At 32.6% G+C, this 17,011-nt stretch overlaps 1 non-coding gene across 1 annotated transcript; it reads left to right on the forward strand.

Annotated features, from left to right (window-relative positions):
- The first annotated feature begins 1,089 nt into the window (after positions 1-1,089).
- LOC117311983 (U6 spliceosomal RNA) lies at positions 1,090-1,196 on the forward strand. The gene has a single exon (XR_004526172.1). It is a non-coding gene; the product is annotated as a U6 spliceosomal RNA (small nuclear RNA).
- Positions 1,197-17,011: the final 15,815 nt, after the last annotated feature.

A 17,011-nucleotide genomic window follows, 5' to 3' on the forward strand; every position in this document is an offset into this window, starting at 1 on the left:
TATATACATATGAAAAAAAAGCAAGAACAAAAAATAAATATTAAAAAATGTAAGTTACTAAAATTTTCTGAAATAAGTTAAGAATTATATCTTCATTTTGCAAGAGAATATCATGTCTCAGAGAAAGTTTTCACAAGCAGCCAAAATCAAGACATATTATGATAAAAATTGACCTAAGCTCAAAATACTTTCACAAATGAATTGCTTTAAACAACTTAAAGGTAATCCCAATACTACTTAAACTATTTTAAAGCATAAACAAAGGGGGAGACAACTTCCAAATTCTTGTTATAAGGTGAGTATAATGTTGCAAAATCTGATAAAAACTGCTCTAAAGGAACCTACAAAACCAATCGTGTATGTGAATATCAGTAAAAATATTTGATTTGTAAAGTTAATATGATTGCAATAAAAACACCATCTTTTTATTTTCTTGAGCTACAAAAGTTAATTATAACATTTATGTGAAAGGACAGACAAGAAAGAATAGAGAAACCAGTAAACCATGAAAAGGGTGTTCTAACCTCCACCCCATATGAAATGTATTTGAGTCCTCTATAATTAAGAGAGTAAGATATCAGAATATGAGTGGACCAGAATAGAAAATCTGAAAATAGATATATTTTCAAAGAAAAACTTCATATATTATAAATATAGCATCAGAAATCAGTGAGCAAAAAATATTATGTATAATTAATAGTGTTGGAATAATGTCATAGCTATATGAAGAAAAGACAAGAAGATAACTTCACACTGCAAGTATTAGAAAAAAATATTTGTGAATGCACCTATAAACTTGAAAGAAGGGAAAAGTCCTAAATGTGACTAATGAAATAGAATCAATAAAGGATAAAATTAATATTAGTTATGTAACTTGTCCAAAAAATATACATGACTGATAAACATTATAATCAACAAATAGACAAATGACAAAACAGTGAAACCTATTTTCAATGAAAAAGGTTTAAATGATGTAAGATCTATTCATTAATAGAATTTTAAGATGCAATATATTTGTGATATAAACCAAGCCAGATATTCAGATATATCCTTAATATCTTTTACTCTAAAGATAAGAAGAAATGCAAAGTGTCACTTCAGCAACACACATACTAAAATTGGAATGATATAGAGAAGGTTAACTTGGATCCTGTGCAAGGATGATATGAAAAATTAATGAAATATTCTATATTTTTCTGTACACTTAAAAATGATTAAAATGTTATGTATAGTCTACCACAATAGAAATAAATAAATAGACATGAAAATAGAAATGAAAAAATTAAAATAATATGATAAATAAAAAGACAAGGAAATTTTAAATTTTCTTAGTAATTTTAATTTTAGTAAAAATATTAGTGGGCTTCCTTGATGGCGCAGTGGTTGAGAATCTGCCTGCTAATGCAGGGGACACGGGTTTGAGCCCTGATCTGGGAGGATCCCACATGCCGCGGAGCAACTAGGCCCGTGAGCCACAATTACTGAGCCTGCGCATCTGGAGCCCGTGCTCCGCAACAAGAGAGGCCGCGACAGCGAGAGGCCCGCGCACCACGATGAAGAGTGGCCCCCGCTTGCCACAACTAGAGAAAGCCCTCGCACAGAAACGAAGACTCAACACAGCAAAAATTAATCAATTAATTAATAAACTCCTACCCCCAACATCTAAAATATATATATATATATATATATATATATATATATATATATATATATATATATATATATATAAGTATCATTCTGAGTTCATATTGATAGTAAAGAAAAAAGGAAAATCTAGCTGGTTAGATCAGTCTTAATAAAAACAATAAGAATGAAAACTAGACATAATGTACCTCTTGATGTGTTACAGTAGGAAGCTCACAACTCCTATTAAGTAGTATTATCAAAAAAATAGAACAAAATTTATCAGCTTTCTAAAATGTAAGTTTATTTTATAGGAAATAAAGTAGTATGCAGACCATCTTAAGTGATACAAAAAATACAAAAAGCAAAATCTGGAAGGTGCAAAATTATTATATAATCAATACCCTTTCTTTCTTTATTGAATAAATTACAAGAAAAAAGATGGGAAGCTTATAAATTAAAAGCAATTTAAACTATACCAATAAAATGCAGTATGCACTAAACAAAGTGATTGTAAATTTAAAATACTATAAGGTATTGGAGGAAATTTGAATACTGTGTATTTCATAACATTAAAAGAATTTAATTACCTTAGGAATAATAAAAACATAGGAATAATGAGTTTTAAAGTATCTTAAATACATACATACTAAAGGATCTATGGATGCAATAAGTGATATCTAGGATTTGACTGAAAAAATATCTAGGGTGGTATGTGGGATGGAGATCAGGTATAGACTTAGAGAAAAACTGATTGTGTTAATACTGGATATTGGATCCATGTAGTTTCATTATGTTACTTTTTTTCTTTTACATATTTATATTTTTACATAATATTTTTATGAAGTACCAGCACTAGTATCACAGAAAAAATATTAATGGGTGAGGGAAAAATCATTGTTTCAAGCTATTTACAAGACTAAGAGAAGTAACAATGAGAAAGAACCTAAGCTTCTGTATACTTTATTTATCTTCTTTTAAAATCTTTTTTACTTATATTGCTTCAACCCACTATCCAATGAGCTCATGCTTTTGTATTTTAAAATGCATGTGGCTCATTATACATAAAAATTGTTAACCAAAAAATGTTGGTCAAATTGTTTTGTAATAAAGTACCATGTCTTGGCCATTTTTTTTTAAACATTAAGTAATCTTAAGGATTAGGCATTAAATGCCAAGTACTTTTTGAAGTACATTTGCTATTTATTCTTCACTAGGGAGAAATTTGACCTCATTCCTTGTTCTAAATAACACAACAGTGCCCTACTGATTAGTGTATCAGGTCAGATGGGAGAAAAACAAATGGCTTTGCATTTTTAACAACGTGCTCAACCTGAACCAGTTACCAAGGCATTTAAAGGCAAAACATAAAAGACGTCAATTGATTAAGCATGCTGGACAATAAATTTTGAAAAACAAATTATATATTTATGTTACTAATATAGAAGTAAGAGTGTCCTTCATTTTAAGTGTGCAGTTCGATAGACCAGGGGCAACGGTCATTTAACTACCACCACAGTCAAGGTTTAGAACACTCCCATCACCACAAAAGCCCCCTTGTGTTCCTTAGCAGTCAATCCCTGCCCCCACCCTTGCTTCTATACAATCATTGATCTGCCAGAAAGCAAACTATGGTTTTGCCTTTTCTAGAATTTCATATAAATTTCATACAAAACCCTAGAGTGTGTAGTCTTAAGTGAGTGGCTTCTTTTACATAATTGCTGACCATGCAATACTGGAAAAGCTTGCTGTATTATTCCTGAGTGGCTTCTTGATATAATAGAGATAGCACTGAAAAATAGGGCAGAAGATCTTCTCTCTCCCACCCCAGTCTGTGAACTAAGATATATTTTTTTTTCTTTTTTTTTTAACTTCTCTTATTCAGCAACGGTAAGATGAGGAGGATAGTACTATTCTGTCTTCCTCAAGGCTGCTGTGTTAGATCCAATTAGAATGTGTAAAGTGGTTTCTAAAGTGTGACACATTACACAGATGAATTCACAAGAAAAGTCTATCAGAAATAAGAGAAATGACAGCCTTTTAAAAGACACTGTTAAATAAGATTAAGTGTATATTGAAATATAAAGTTTAAAAGTTCTATTTTTTCACTGTGGAGATGGGAGTAAGATGGAGGGAGGCTATGAATGGATTTTATGAAGTTTGAATAAAATAGGGAAAAAACTGAAACTAGAATTATAAAAAGGAACAATATTAAACCTATCTAAATAAAAAACAAATAGCTAGCCTTAGAAATAAACTTCATTCTTTTAATTATTTCTTCAACAATAACAAGAATTTATTCTACATAGGACACATTATCTGACAAAGTTATAGTTATCAAATAAAGTATATAGTTCTTCAAGTTTCATCTACTTTCCCTGTCAACATTGGAAAGGGGCAAATAAAAAGACTTTTAAATGAAATTTAAGGACAGGGAAATAATACTCTTCCACCAAATGAGACTATAAATATTTTGTGAATGTTGACATTTGTAACTTAATGACAAAAAATATTAGTTTTTAAGTTTTATTTGTTTGTTTTACCCAGTATCAAGAAAGAAGACAAGGATGTTCCTACATCCACATCACTGTGGTGGATCTCCTTTCCTGATCCATCTTTGAGTCCTGAAGTTCTCCTATCCCTCTCCATACCCTAGAGAAAAGAAAGCAACATAATTGTTAGTGTTAGAGGTTTGAAAATTTCTGAGACAAAAGAGGAAGATGAGGAAATCTTATGATTCACAAGGAGATGTAAGGGACCATGACACTTGGAAAGTGGTAAAGAATGGGTTATATGTGAAGATAGCTGGTCTGGGTCGGTCAAATTTTGACAGTTGAAGGAAAATCCAAGGGGAATGCCTGGAAGTTCTAGTCAGTGTGGCAATTTTAGGTAGACTACAGACAAAATACTTGACTTTTGGCCTTTGTATGTTAGATAAATTACATGGAACTGTGGTAAAGAGCCAATTGAAAGTTTTTCAAGCATCTATGTGCTCTTACCCAGTAAATAAAAGGGAGAACCTTCAATCCACAACCACAAAATGTCAGATCCCAATAAGATGTCTGACATATCTTCATCAATGATGGTCTGAGGATAAAGAAGTTGAGCCACTGACTTAATCTAGCTAATAAAAAAATAGGGCTGATTCCCCTCAATTTGGTCACTCTACTCTGGAGAAAACACAAATATAAAAAATATTAAATAAATTTCAAATGACCGTTTAGTATAGTAAATAAAGAAGTATGCAGCATAATGAACAAGAATTTTATTAGTAATGAAAGAGAGTGATTAGTGAGGACTGGAACACTTAAACATTTCAGGCAAAAGAAATTAATGTACATGATGGCAGAGTTGAACATTTAAATTAAGAGGTTAATAAAATAAAAACAGAAAAATTATGTAATGTGCTTAAATTTAGTAGTAGGAGTTCACAGAATCAAAGCCAGATTTTTCAACTATAAATGAGTATTCTACTTGTTATAAAAAATTATAGCTCCGGGCTTCCCTGGTGGCGCAGTGGTTGAGAGTCCACCTGCCGATGCAGGGGACGCGGGTTCGTGTCCCGGTCCGGGAGGATCCTGCATGCTGCGGAGCGGCTGGGTCCATGGGCCATGGCCACTGAGCCTGCGTGTCCGGAGCCTGTGCTCCGCAACGGGAGAGGCCACAGCAGTGAGAGGCCCACATACTGCAAAAAAAAAAAAAAAAAAAAAAATTATAGCTCCTAATATAATGGGCATTCCTTCATTTCGTTGTTCCATAATATTTATTGCATGCCTATGATGTGCTAAGTTCTGATCTAGCCACTGTAGATAAAGCAGTAAGCAAAACAAAGCAGAGACTAAAATTAAGTCCCTGCTTTCATTGAGCTTTTAAACTAAAAGGAGGTTACAAGACAGCAAATAAACAAATAGAATTGACCCTTGAACAATGCAGGTTTTAGGGACACCAACCCCCACTGAGTTGAAAATTGGGTATAACATTATATTTGGCCCTCAGTATGTGTGGTTGAACATCTCTGGATTCAACCAGCCACAGACTGTGTAGTACTATAGTATGTATTTATTTTAAAAAATCTTTATGTAAGTGGACCTATGTAGTTCAAACCCATATTGTTCAAGGGTCAACTGTATATGGCATATTGTCATATAATGCTGTGAGAAAATTACACAGGGTAAGTGCACAGAACAGGAGAGAGAATTGTAATTTTAACAGGTGGCTAAGGAAGGCCTTTCTGTGGAGGTAACATCTAAGGATTAGTCTAAATGAGATTTTTTAAGTAGAGGAATCTGTGGTTACAAAGACTCCAAAGGTGGGAATATGGAAGGCATGAAATATAACTGGTAGAGAGATTAGTGTAGCTAGAGTTGAATAAACCAGAGAAAGTAATTAGATCTGTAGATGAGGTCTATGAATTTCATATATTTATAGTATAAAAAAATTTAAATATGTCTTATGATTTGAAGAGTGCTACTTACTTACATAGTAGCATATAGGAAGTGCCACATAGCATGACATAGTAAGTAGTACTTAGTATAAAAGTAGAAAGTTCTTTCTACTTTCATAGTGAATGCCTAATAAATCTGAATAAGATAATGCTTATCACACTAAGCTCTAAATATTATAGCATAATTTTCTTCTATACTAGTTTCCCTACAGTTCAGTTATATCATCATATTCAAAGTATGTGACTGAATCTAAAAAATATTATTGGCATTTTAAGTCTATATTGAAAGATACATTTATTAATTAATGAATAAATGAATGACTGTATCAATTAGCTGTTCTTGTGTAGCAAACCGTCCTAAAACTTAGTGGTTTATGCCAATAAGTTTGATGACAGACCGAAAAAAATGTTAATAGACACAAATGACCAAAGCTTACTCAAGAAGAAATGAAGAACTCAAATAGTCCTATGTCTACGAAGAAACTGTATTCCTAGTTAAAACTTTCCCAAAGGGAAAACTAATGATTCATATGTCTTTATTAATGAATTATACAAAATATTGTGGAAGAAATATCAATTCTTAAAAAAAAAAAGAAAAAAGCCTTCCAGAAAATGGAAGAGGCTGTACCTTCCAATTCTTGTGCTTAGGCAAGTATTACAGTGATACCAAAAACAGATGATATTATAAGAAAAGAAAATTACAGATCAATATCCCTCATCAACATGGGTATAGCAATCCTTAGAAATGTTAGTAAACCAAATTTAAAATGTATAAGCAGGATAATATATCATGAGCAAGTGAGATTTATTCTGGGAATGACAGTGTTTCCAGATGAGATTATCATTTGAATCAGTAGACTGAATAAAGCAGATTGTCCTCCCCATTGTGGTTGGGCATCATCTAATCCATTGAGGGACTGCATAGAACGGTAGAATGGTAGAGGAAGGGAGAATGTATTCTCTAACTTGAACCGCTGAGCTAGAATATCATTCTGCTTCTGCCTTGTTGGGGATTACAACATTAGCTCCCCTGGTCCTCAGGCTTTCAGACTCAGAGTGAACTACATGGCTGGCTTTCCTGGGTCTCCAGTTTGCAGACAGAAGACTGTGGGACTTTTTCAGCTCCATATATGTGAGTCAGTGAACCAATTTCTTAATAATAAATTTATAAATCGATCTTTCTCTCTGTCTATATCTGTATCTTTACCTGTATCTCTATCTATATCTACATCTTCTACAGCTTCTATTTCTCTGAAGAACCTTGACTGATACAGTAATTCATTCAAACCAAAATTTTAAAAGAGAAAAAATTATACATTTAATAAATACCTGAAAAACATTACAAAATTCAACATCAATTTATGAAAAAATTACTTCACAAACTATGACTAACCTTACCTCATGAATAAAGAGTATCTATTAATAACTAGAGCTAACATCATACCTTGTTGTTAAGGACTAAATGGTTTCCCTCTATGGTTAGGTCCAAAACAAGAATTTCTACTCATACTACTCCTATCCTATAATATACATACCAGTGCAATAAGAAGAAGAAAAGAGATACAAGGCATATAGATTGGAAAAGAAGAAAACAGTCTTTATTCATAGAGGCCATGATTGTCTACGTAGAGAATCCCAAAGAACCTATTAAAATAAGTGAATTTAATTGGTTACAGAAAATAAAGTCAGCACACTAAAATCAGTTGTCTTATAGTAGCAATAAGCAATAGATGTTGAAATTTTAAAAAGAATACCATGTATAATACCACTAAAATATGAAAGAGGGATACATGTTTTTAAAACAAAGAACATGGGCACAATTTGTGTAATAAAAAATATATACTATATTGTTGATCAGTATCAAAGAAGACCTAAGTAAATGGAAAGATATATCACATTCATTGATTGGAAGACTCAAAATTGTCAAGATGTAAGTTCTTCTCAGATTGATCTATAGATTGAACACAACCCCAAAGAAAATCCTGTAAGCTGATTATATCCTTGAGGAAATCTATAAGCTGATTCTAAACTTATATGGAAAAGCAGATGATGAAAAAATTACCAAAACAATTTTGAAAAATGAAAGCAAAATTAGGGGACTCACATTTCCAGATTTCAAGATTTTCTGTAAAGCTACAGTAATCATATAGTAGGGTATTGATAAAATAATAGTCACATAATAATGGAACAGAATAAAATGACAGAAGTAAACCCACATGAATATGAGCACATAGTTTTGAAAAAGTTGGAAATGTAATTCAGTAAATAAATATTTTCTTCATTGATTTAGTGGTGTTGAAACAATTACACATCCATGTGCAAGGACAATAATGTAAATATAAAAGTAAAATTTAAAACTTCTTTCTAGAAGAAAGCATAGGAGAAAATCTGTATGATATTGAGATAGTCAATTACTTTTTAGATAGGGCACATATAACCTTCTGCTTTTTGCACAACAGCAAAAAAAAAAAAAAAAAAAAAAAGCAAACCATAGTCTCAGAGAAAACATTTGCAAAACACATTTAATAAAGTACCAATAAGGAGAATATACAAGGAAATCTAAAAAAATTACTAAATGGGAAAGAATAACCCAGTAAATATGGGTAAAATACGTGAAAAGACGATTTGCTACAGAAGAGATATGGATTTAAAATAAGAACATGTAAAGATGCTCACTACCATTAGTCATTAGGCAAATGCAAATTAAAACCACAGTGAAATACTACAACACATCTAATCAAATGGCCAAAAAAGAAACAAATGAAGAAAGACCTGACAAGAACAAGTGCTGGCAAGTAGGCAAAGCAGCTAGAATTCTAATAAAGTGTATACTAGATGCAAAAGAAATTAAGACATATGTTTACACAAATGCCTGCATACAAATGTTTATAGTCATTTTATTTATATTCACCAAAACCTGAAAACAACCTAAATGTCCTTCAACTGCTTAATGATAAACACTGTATGTATATACAACATTCAACATAAAATTCACACAGTGACATAAATGAATTTCAAAAGCAATATCCTAAGTGAACTTGGGAAAAGACTCAAAAGGACACATGCCTGAGACAAAGGTTTATTTGGAAATGTTATCTCAGGGAGCACAAATTTGAAATGTTTTGGGGTTGGGGCACAAGGGCACTATGAAAGGAGGGAAAGCCAATTTAATGCATTATTGTGTTAGCTGCCCAAACAGGTGGCTGGCATTGATATGGCAGTACCTTCTGATCATCTATCCTCTGGGACAAAGAGGGAAGAATTTTGTGCACTGTCTCCCTCTCCTCATTGGCCAAGCATAGTTCCAAGGGCATTAATGTCCTGAAGTTTGGGTTGTTTGTGAATGAGTCCCAGTAATTTCCTATAGGCAGGAGACGCAAGCGGGAAGAGATATGGGAATATATGTATATATATAACTGATTCATTTTGTTGTGGAGCTGAAACTAACATACCATTGTAAAGCAATTATACTCCAATAAAGATGTTAAAAAAAAATTCCTATAGGCATCATGAATTGCCTAAAGGTTGCATTTAAGCAAAATTAAAGTCTTTGTTCATCTGGTTGACCCTACAGTGGCTGAAGTAGGAAGTAGGGTCTTGAAGTAGGGCATAGGCAGAAACAAAGCTCTATATTGCCTTTAAATTTAAAATATAAAAAGGTAGCATAAAATGGTCAATATATTTCATGAGACTCATTTAAAATGAGAGCCATGATAAAAAGTGTGTTGACTGCATAAATCATATTGATTATTAAATGTAAATAAAGGTACATAGTTATTTTCTCAGAGTCATTTCTGAATCTCTTATTCAATATGCAAATGGTTTAGAACTAAAATTAATCATGAAATATATTACCTTATTTATGAGAACTATAAATCAAAGAGAATTGATTGCTTCTTATCAGAAAGAAATGAAAAATAGTATGTATTACCTTCAGGCTAAGTGGCTCCACTCCAGGAATATAGTAGGCCATATCTTATCTCCAGTCAGATATAAGAGGTATTTTAATATCCTAAGGTGTACTGTTTATTAGTTTCCAAAATGCAAGTTGATAAAGGTTATCATTAAAAGAAAGGTAATTGACTGCTTCCTCCTCTTCTATGTAGAAAGAAGACTTTTGGGAGCAAGGTATAGAGACTAGTGAGACGTACATATAGGGGAACTCCTCCTCTCAGTACACAGAGATGTATTTTATGTAGTAGAAATATACTCTATCAAAGAAAAGAAGCGAGGCTTCATGTTCTTTAGATTGCACTAGACGTTTTGAGGAACAGACCTGAACAGACCTTAACAATAGCTAAGGTCCAGAGTCATCTTCAATAACTCAAGCTGGTTCCACAGTGGGTTAAAAGTGTCTTCAACCACAAGGGGCATAAAAACTCCCCTGGGTGCAACAGCCTGCTTTAGAGAAGGCAGGATTCTTTCAACTCTAGTTTAGCTTACTCTCAGGTTAAGTTAGTGAATCTTAGGAGAACAAGAATAAAATATGCTTTCTTCCTAGTTCAAAATAAGGTTATAGAAGGTTAGTATTTGAGAAAGTGTTCACGTGTATCCCACACACATTTTTCTTTGCCCCAATTATCTTCCTAGATTATTCTTTCAAAAAGGATATATTCCTAAGGAAATTAGTTTCCAACAATAAAATATTCTGTGCACTCTTTCAAATTTCGCATTGGGAAACTAACTACATACAAAAAAAATAAAGAGGCCTTAGAAATTTGCTGTTTTGTCTTCAAATTAAGCTTCAAGTAGAACATTGCTCCACTTGTGAGTGTGTAATTAACAATAAATGGAATTGATAACAAGGCCCCATTGTGTAATGTTAATGCAGCTCCTTCTTAGGATTTATTAGCTTTTCAATAGGTTTTCTTTGTATTTAGATGCAATTTTGAAATTTTCTGCTTTAAGTAGCACAAATATAACAATCAAAAGTGAGTTTATATTTTGAAATACAAAGTACATATCTTTACCTGTCATAAAGGAATTTATTAGAATACCATAATTTAATGATTCCTTAAATACTTGAAAAATTATTTGAAGATATATTTATTTATTATGTATTTTCTTTCAGTTGTGTTGAGATATAATTGACATATATCACTGTATAGGTTTAAAGTGTACAGCATAATGATTTGACTTACATGCATCATGAAATGAGTATCACATTATGTTTAATGAGCATCCATCATCTCATATAGATACAAAAATTAAAAATAGAAAAAAATCTTTTTCTTGTGATAAGAACTCTTAGGATTTATTCTCTTGACAACTTTCATATATAGCATATAGCAGTGTTAATTACATTTATCACTGTATATCACACCCCAGCACTTACTTATGTTTTAACTGGGGGTTTGTACCTTTTGACTGCCTTTACCCAATTTCCCCTCTCCTCAACCCCACGCCTCTGGTAACCACAGATCTGATCTCTTTTTCTATGAGTTTGTTTGTAAGTTTGTTTTTGAAGCATAATTGACCTACACCACTATGCTAATTCCTGTTATACGACATATGTTTAGTATTTTTTATGCATTTCAAAATGATCACAACTAAAAGCCTAGTTACTATGTGTCACCATACAAAGATATTACATAATTGTTGACTATATTCTCCACACTGTACATTTCATACCTGTGGCTCATTTATTTTGAAACTGGAAGTTTGTACCTCTCAATCCCTTTCATCTACTTCTTTCTTTCCCCCAGCCCCTGCCCCTCTGGCAGCTACCTGTTTGTTCTCTGTACCTGTAACTCTTGTTTGTTCACTTGTTTTCTTTCTTAGATTTCACATATAAGTGAAATCATACAGTATTTGTCTTTCTCTGTCTCACTTATTTCACATAGCATAATACCCTCTAGGTCCACCCATGTTGTCATTAATGTCAAGATTTCATTCTTTTTATGGCTGAGTAATATTCCATTGTATGTATATATAACACAGCTTTATCAATTCATCTATTGATGGATACTTGGGTTGCTTTTGTATCTTAGCTATTGTAAATAATGTTGCAATAAACACAGGAGTTTATATATCTTTTCAAATTGGGGTTTTTGTTTTCTTGCATGTATACCCAGGAGTGAAATTGCTGGATCATATGGTAGTTCTATTCTTAATTTTTGAGGCATCTCCATACTGTTTTCCATAGTGGCTGCACCAATTTACATTCCTACCAACAGTGTATGAGAGTTTCTTTTTCTTCACATCCTCATCAACACTGGCTATTTGTTGTCTTTTTGATAATAGCCATTCTGACAGGTGTGAGATGATATTTTATTTTGGTTTTGATTTGCATTTTCCTGATAATTAATGATGTTGAGCATCTTTCCATGTGCCTGTTAGCCATCTGCATATCTTCTTTGGAAAAAATGTCTATTCAGATCCTCTGCCATTTAAATTTTTTTTTTTTTTATGTTGAGTTGTATGAGTTCTTTGTATATTTTGGATATTAACCACTTATTGGATATATCATTTACAAATATGTTCTCCCATTTAGTAGGTGACCTTTTCATTTTGTTGCTAGTTTCCTTTGCTGTGCAAAAGATTTTTAGTTAGATGTAGTCCCAGTTGTTTATTTTTGCTTTTGTTTCTGTTGCCTAAGGAGACATATCCAAAAAATTATTATTAAAACTGATGTCAAAGAGCATACTGCCTATGTTTACTTCTAAGAGTTTTATGGTTTTGGGTCTTAGGTTTAAGTCTTTAATCCATTTTGAGTTTATTTTGTGCATGGTGTGAGACAGTAGTCCAGTTTGATTATTTTGCATGCAGCTCTCCAGTTTTCCCAACACCATTTATTGAAAAGGCTGTCTTTTCCACATTGAATAATCTTGCCTCCTTTGTCACAGATTAATTGCCCATGTAAGTGTGGGTTCATTTCTGGGGTTTCTATTCTGTTCCACTGATCTATGTTCTGTTTTTGTGTCAGTACCATACTGTTTTGATGACTGTAGTTCTGTAGTATATTTGAAATCAGGGAGTATGATACATCCAGATTTGTTCATCTTTCTCAGGCTTTTTTTTTTTTTTTTTTTTTTTGCTGTTTGGGGTATTTTGTGTTTCCACACAAATCTGAAAATTATGGGTTCTAGTTCTGTGAAAAATTCCATTGTTATTTTGATAGGGATTGCATTGAGTCTATAGATTGGCTTCGGTAATGTGGTCATTTTAAAACAATATTCTTCCAATCCATAAACATGGTATATCTTTTCATCTCTCTGTGTTGTCTTCAATTTCTTTCATCAGTTTTCCAAGTACAGGTCTTTTACCTACTTAGTTAGATGTATTCCTACATGTTTTATTCTTCTTGGTGTGATTATAAATGGGATTGTTTTCTTAATGTCTCTTTCTGACAGTTTGTTTTTAGTGTATACAAATGCAAAGGATTTCTATATATTAATTTTGTATCCTGCAACTTTGCTGAATTCATTGATGATCTCTAGTAGTTTTTTGGTGGCATCTTTAGGATTTTCTATGTATAGTATCATGTCATCTGTAAACAGGGGCAATTTTATTTCTTCTTTCCAATTTGGATTCCTTTTATTTCTTTTTCTTGTCTGATTTCTATGGCTGATTCCCAATACTATGTTGAATTAAAATAGTGAGAGTGGGAATCCTTGTCTTGCTCCTGATCTTAGGGGAAATGCTTTCAGCTTTTCACAGTTGAGTATGATGTTAGGTGTGAGCTTGTCATATATGCTTTTATTTTGAGGTATTTCCCTCTATCCGCACTTTGTGGAGATTTTTTATTATAAATGCATGTTGAATTTTGTCAAAAGCTTTTTCTGCTTTGATTGAGATGATCATACAGCTTTTATTCTTCAGTTGGTTAATGTGGTGTATCTCATTGATTGATTTGTGGATATTGAACCATCCTTTCATCCCTTTGATAAATCCCACTTGATCATAGTGTATAATATTTATTTTTCAAACATTCTTTTAAAGGAAAACTGTTATCCTTTAAAAAGTACAGATAATATTAAAGTAAACCCCTAGGTAGCCATTATCCAGTCTCAGGAATGACCAGTTCATGGCAATCTTCTTAAATCTATACTTCACCAACTTCTACTATATTATTTTGAAACAAAACTCATAAATTATATTATATCATCCATAAATATTATAGTCCATAATATAATTTGTATCATCTCTTTTAAGGCTTTTGAAAATCTTAACAGAATTCATAGAATTTTCCAGAAATATAAGAGGGCATTTAAATAATATATATCAAGACCTAGGATAATTTTTAGTATACAATAAAAGATCAAAATGTTTTTAAATAGAGCAATTCCAAAATCATAAACAAGAGTATATTTTAATATATTACTAATATAAAATATCAAATTACCTACATAAGCAAAGAAAATCATATTTGGTTGATTATCCAGCAGAAATCACAAATGTAAGTTGATTTGACAAAGAAGAGTAGAGATATCAAATTCTTATCTTTTACTCAAGATGTCGGATTAAATTTACATGGCAAGACCTTCTTCTTGATTCTAACACACAAACACCTCATTAAATATATTAGACATGGACATATAATTTGGCGTTTAAGCACCTATTTTGAAAATGAGAAGGCAGTCAGACTTGTCTCTTTATTTGCATAAATCTGAGAGCCTGAACAAAAGAGAGACCCTGGGCTTCCCTGGTGGCACAGTGGTTGAGAGTCCGCCTGCCGATGCAGGGGACATGGGTTCGTATCCCAGTCCGGGAAGATCCCACATGCCGCAGAGCGGCTGGGCCCGTGAGCCATGGCCGCTGAGTCTGCGCGTCCGGAGCCTGTGCTCCGTAACGGGAGAGGCCACAACAGTGAGAGGCCTGCATACCGCAGAAAAAAAAAGAGAGACCCTGGTGAAAGCTGTCATATCAAATAAAGGAATAAAAACTATGCCCCTGCAGGCATGGACACAGAATAGGCACAGCCAAAAGCAAGTTATCAGTCCCAAGGCTTGACTGAAAAAAAATAACTTTGAAAGATGTTAGAAAACTAGGCATTATGCATATAGAAGTATTGGGCCCCAAATCAAATTAAATATATAGAAAATTAAACCCAAACTGAGAAACTAAGATAAAACTGGTCTTTAACCAGTCCACATGACCCTGACTAAAACAAACTCAAAATCTTCAATAAGGACAACTGCTTAAACTAGGACACAGTTATAATTGAGATTTTCATGGAAGAAAACTACTGATTTGATAGCCATAGGCAAAAATTACAGAACACATGAGAATCCACTAATAGCAGACAACAAAACAATAAGAAAATAGCTGAAAATGTAAAGATGATGATAACATTATGATTAAAACTTATAAAGAAAAATAAATAGAATCTATAAAATAACAAGGGGACTTTACAATTCTTGGAAAGCCAAGAATAAAATAGAAACACTAAACTTGAAAAATGTGGCCTTTAAGGAAGATAGACTAGAAGGAAGATAGATAGACTAGATAGATAGATAGACTAGAAGGAAGACATAGACTAGAAGGAAGACATAGACTAGAAGGAAGACCAGACTGATTTACCACATTGGAAGATATCTTACAAAAAATAAATTAGAACATGTTATGGAGGGGAAAAAATGGAATATTATAGACATACATTTAAAATTAGGATCACAGAGATTTTAGACTGTCACTTCCAACTATGATGGAGTAACTGGACCTCCTGCAACAAAGAATGAGAAAATGGTACAAAATATATGAAACATATTTTCAGACATTGGAAAATAGGCATCACAGCACTGTGACTCCTAAGAGAAAAAAAATAACCTGAGTCCTAAAATAAGTCCACCTTTCTTCTGGAGGCAACTTACAAATTGTGATGAAGGAAGGGGTAACAGAAATAGACTATAGCAGCCTTTTATGTTCACACACATAAAGGGGACTGGAATTTGAGTGGCAAGGTACAAGATAGAAGATAGCTGGGCATAAGAGTTCCATAAATATTCCTAAAGCTTCCTTTGAATCTTTTGTTAAATATAATGCATGAGCTGGATAGAGTGAAACTACTAGGGGCTGGGAAGAAAACCACTTTTGGGGTGGGAAGAGTGGTGCTGAATAATTCCTATATTATTACATATATGGGTAAGAAGTGTTTAAATTCTGATTTTCCAGAGTGCATAGAAGTTACAAAGCACCTGGTTATTCAAGAGGGACCTCTGAAGGTTCACAAATTAATCTACAAATAAATTAACTGCTGGTCAAAACAAACTTCAAGTCTTCAAAAGGCAAAAAGCAACCCTCAGAAATAAAACTTGCCTTGTCCAATACCCAATACAAATTATTAAATATACAAAGAGGTATAAAAATGTAACTCATTACCAGAAGAAAAATCAGTCCATAGAAACTGATACAGAAATGATGGAAATAGGACACAAGACATTAAAATAGCTATTATAAACATACTCAGGGATATAAAGAAAAACATGAGCATAATGATTAGAGAAATGGACTTTATAAAAAGGATCAACTAAAGCTTATAAAAATAAAAACAAAATATTTGAACTAAAAATTTAACTGATTAAGAGTACTTGTTATCTACATCTGCATAACAAATATAGTGTTTGCACTCATGTAATTTTCCCAACTTGCTTCCTTCCTATAGTAATTTGAGGATCCAAAGACCTCTTTTCATTTTTCACTCTGTCACTTTCAATCTAAGTTGGTATAATCCTTTTAAAAATTATGTGGGTTTCTTAAGTGTTGATATATAATCCACTCTATTAAAAAGGCACACATAACAAGTATCTTCAGATAAGTTCCTCTCTACTTTGGGCTAAGAGTCTGCTGTAGGATCCACAATTAGATTCTTAAAAGTACCTGTTGTTTTACATATGGGGTCTATAAGGCATTTCTTAGATGCTTAGAAAATGTTTGTCTATTTGAAAAGTGTTTATAAGACACTAATTCTCTATGAGTACTTACAGGCACAAACTGGATTTAAAG

The sequence above is a fragment of the Tursiops truncatus genome, chromosome 3 (assembly GCF_011762595.2).
Source record: "Tursiops truncatus isolate mTurTru1 chromosome 3, mTurTru1.mat.Y, whole genome shotgun sequence".
NCBI classification, from domain to species: Eukaryota; Metazoa; Chordata; class Mammalia; order Artiodactyla; family Delphinidae; genus Tursiops; species Tursiops truncatus.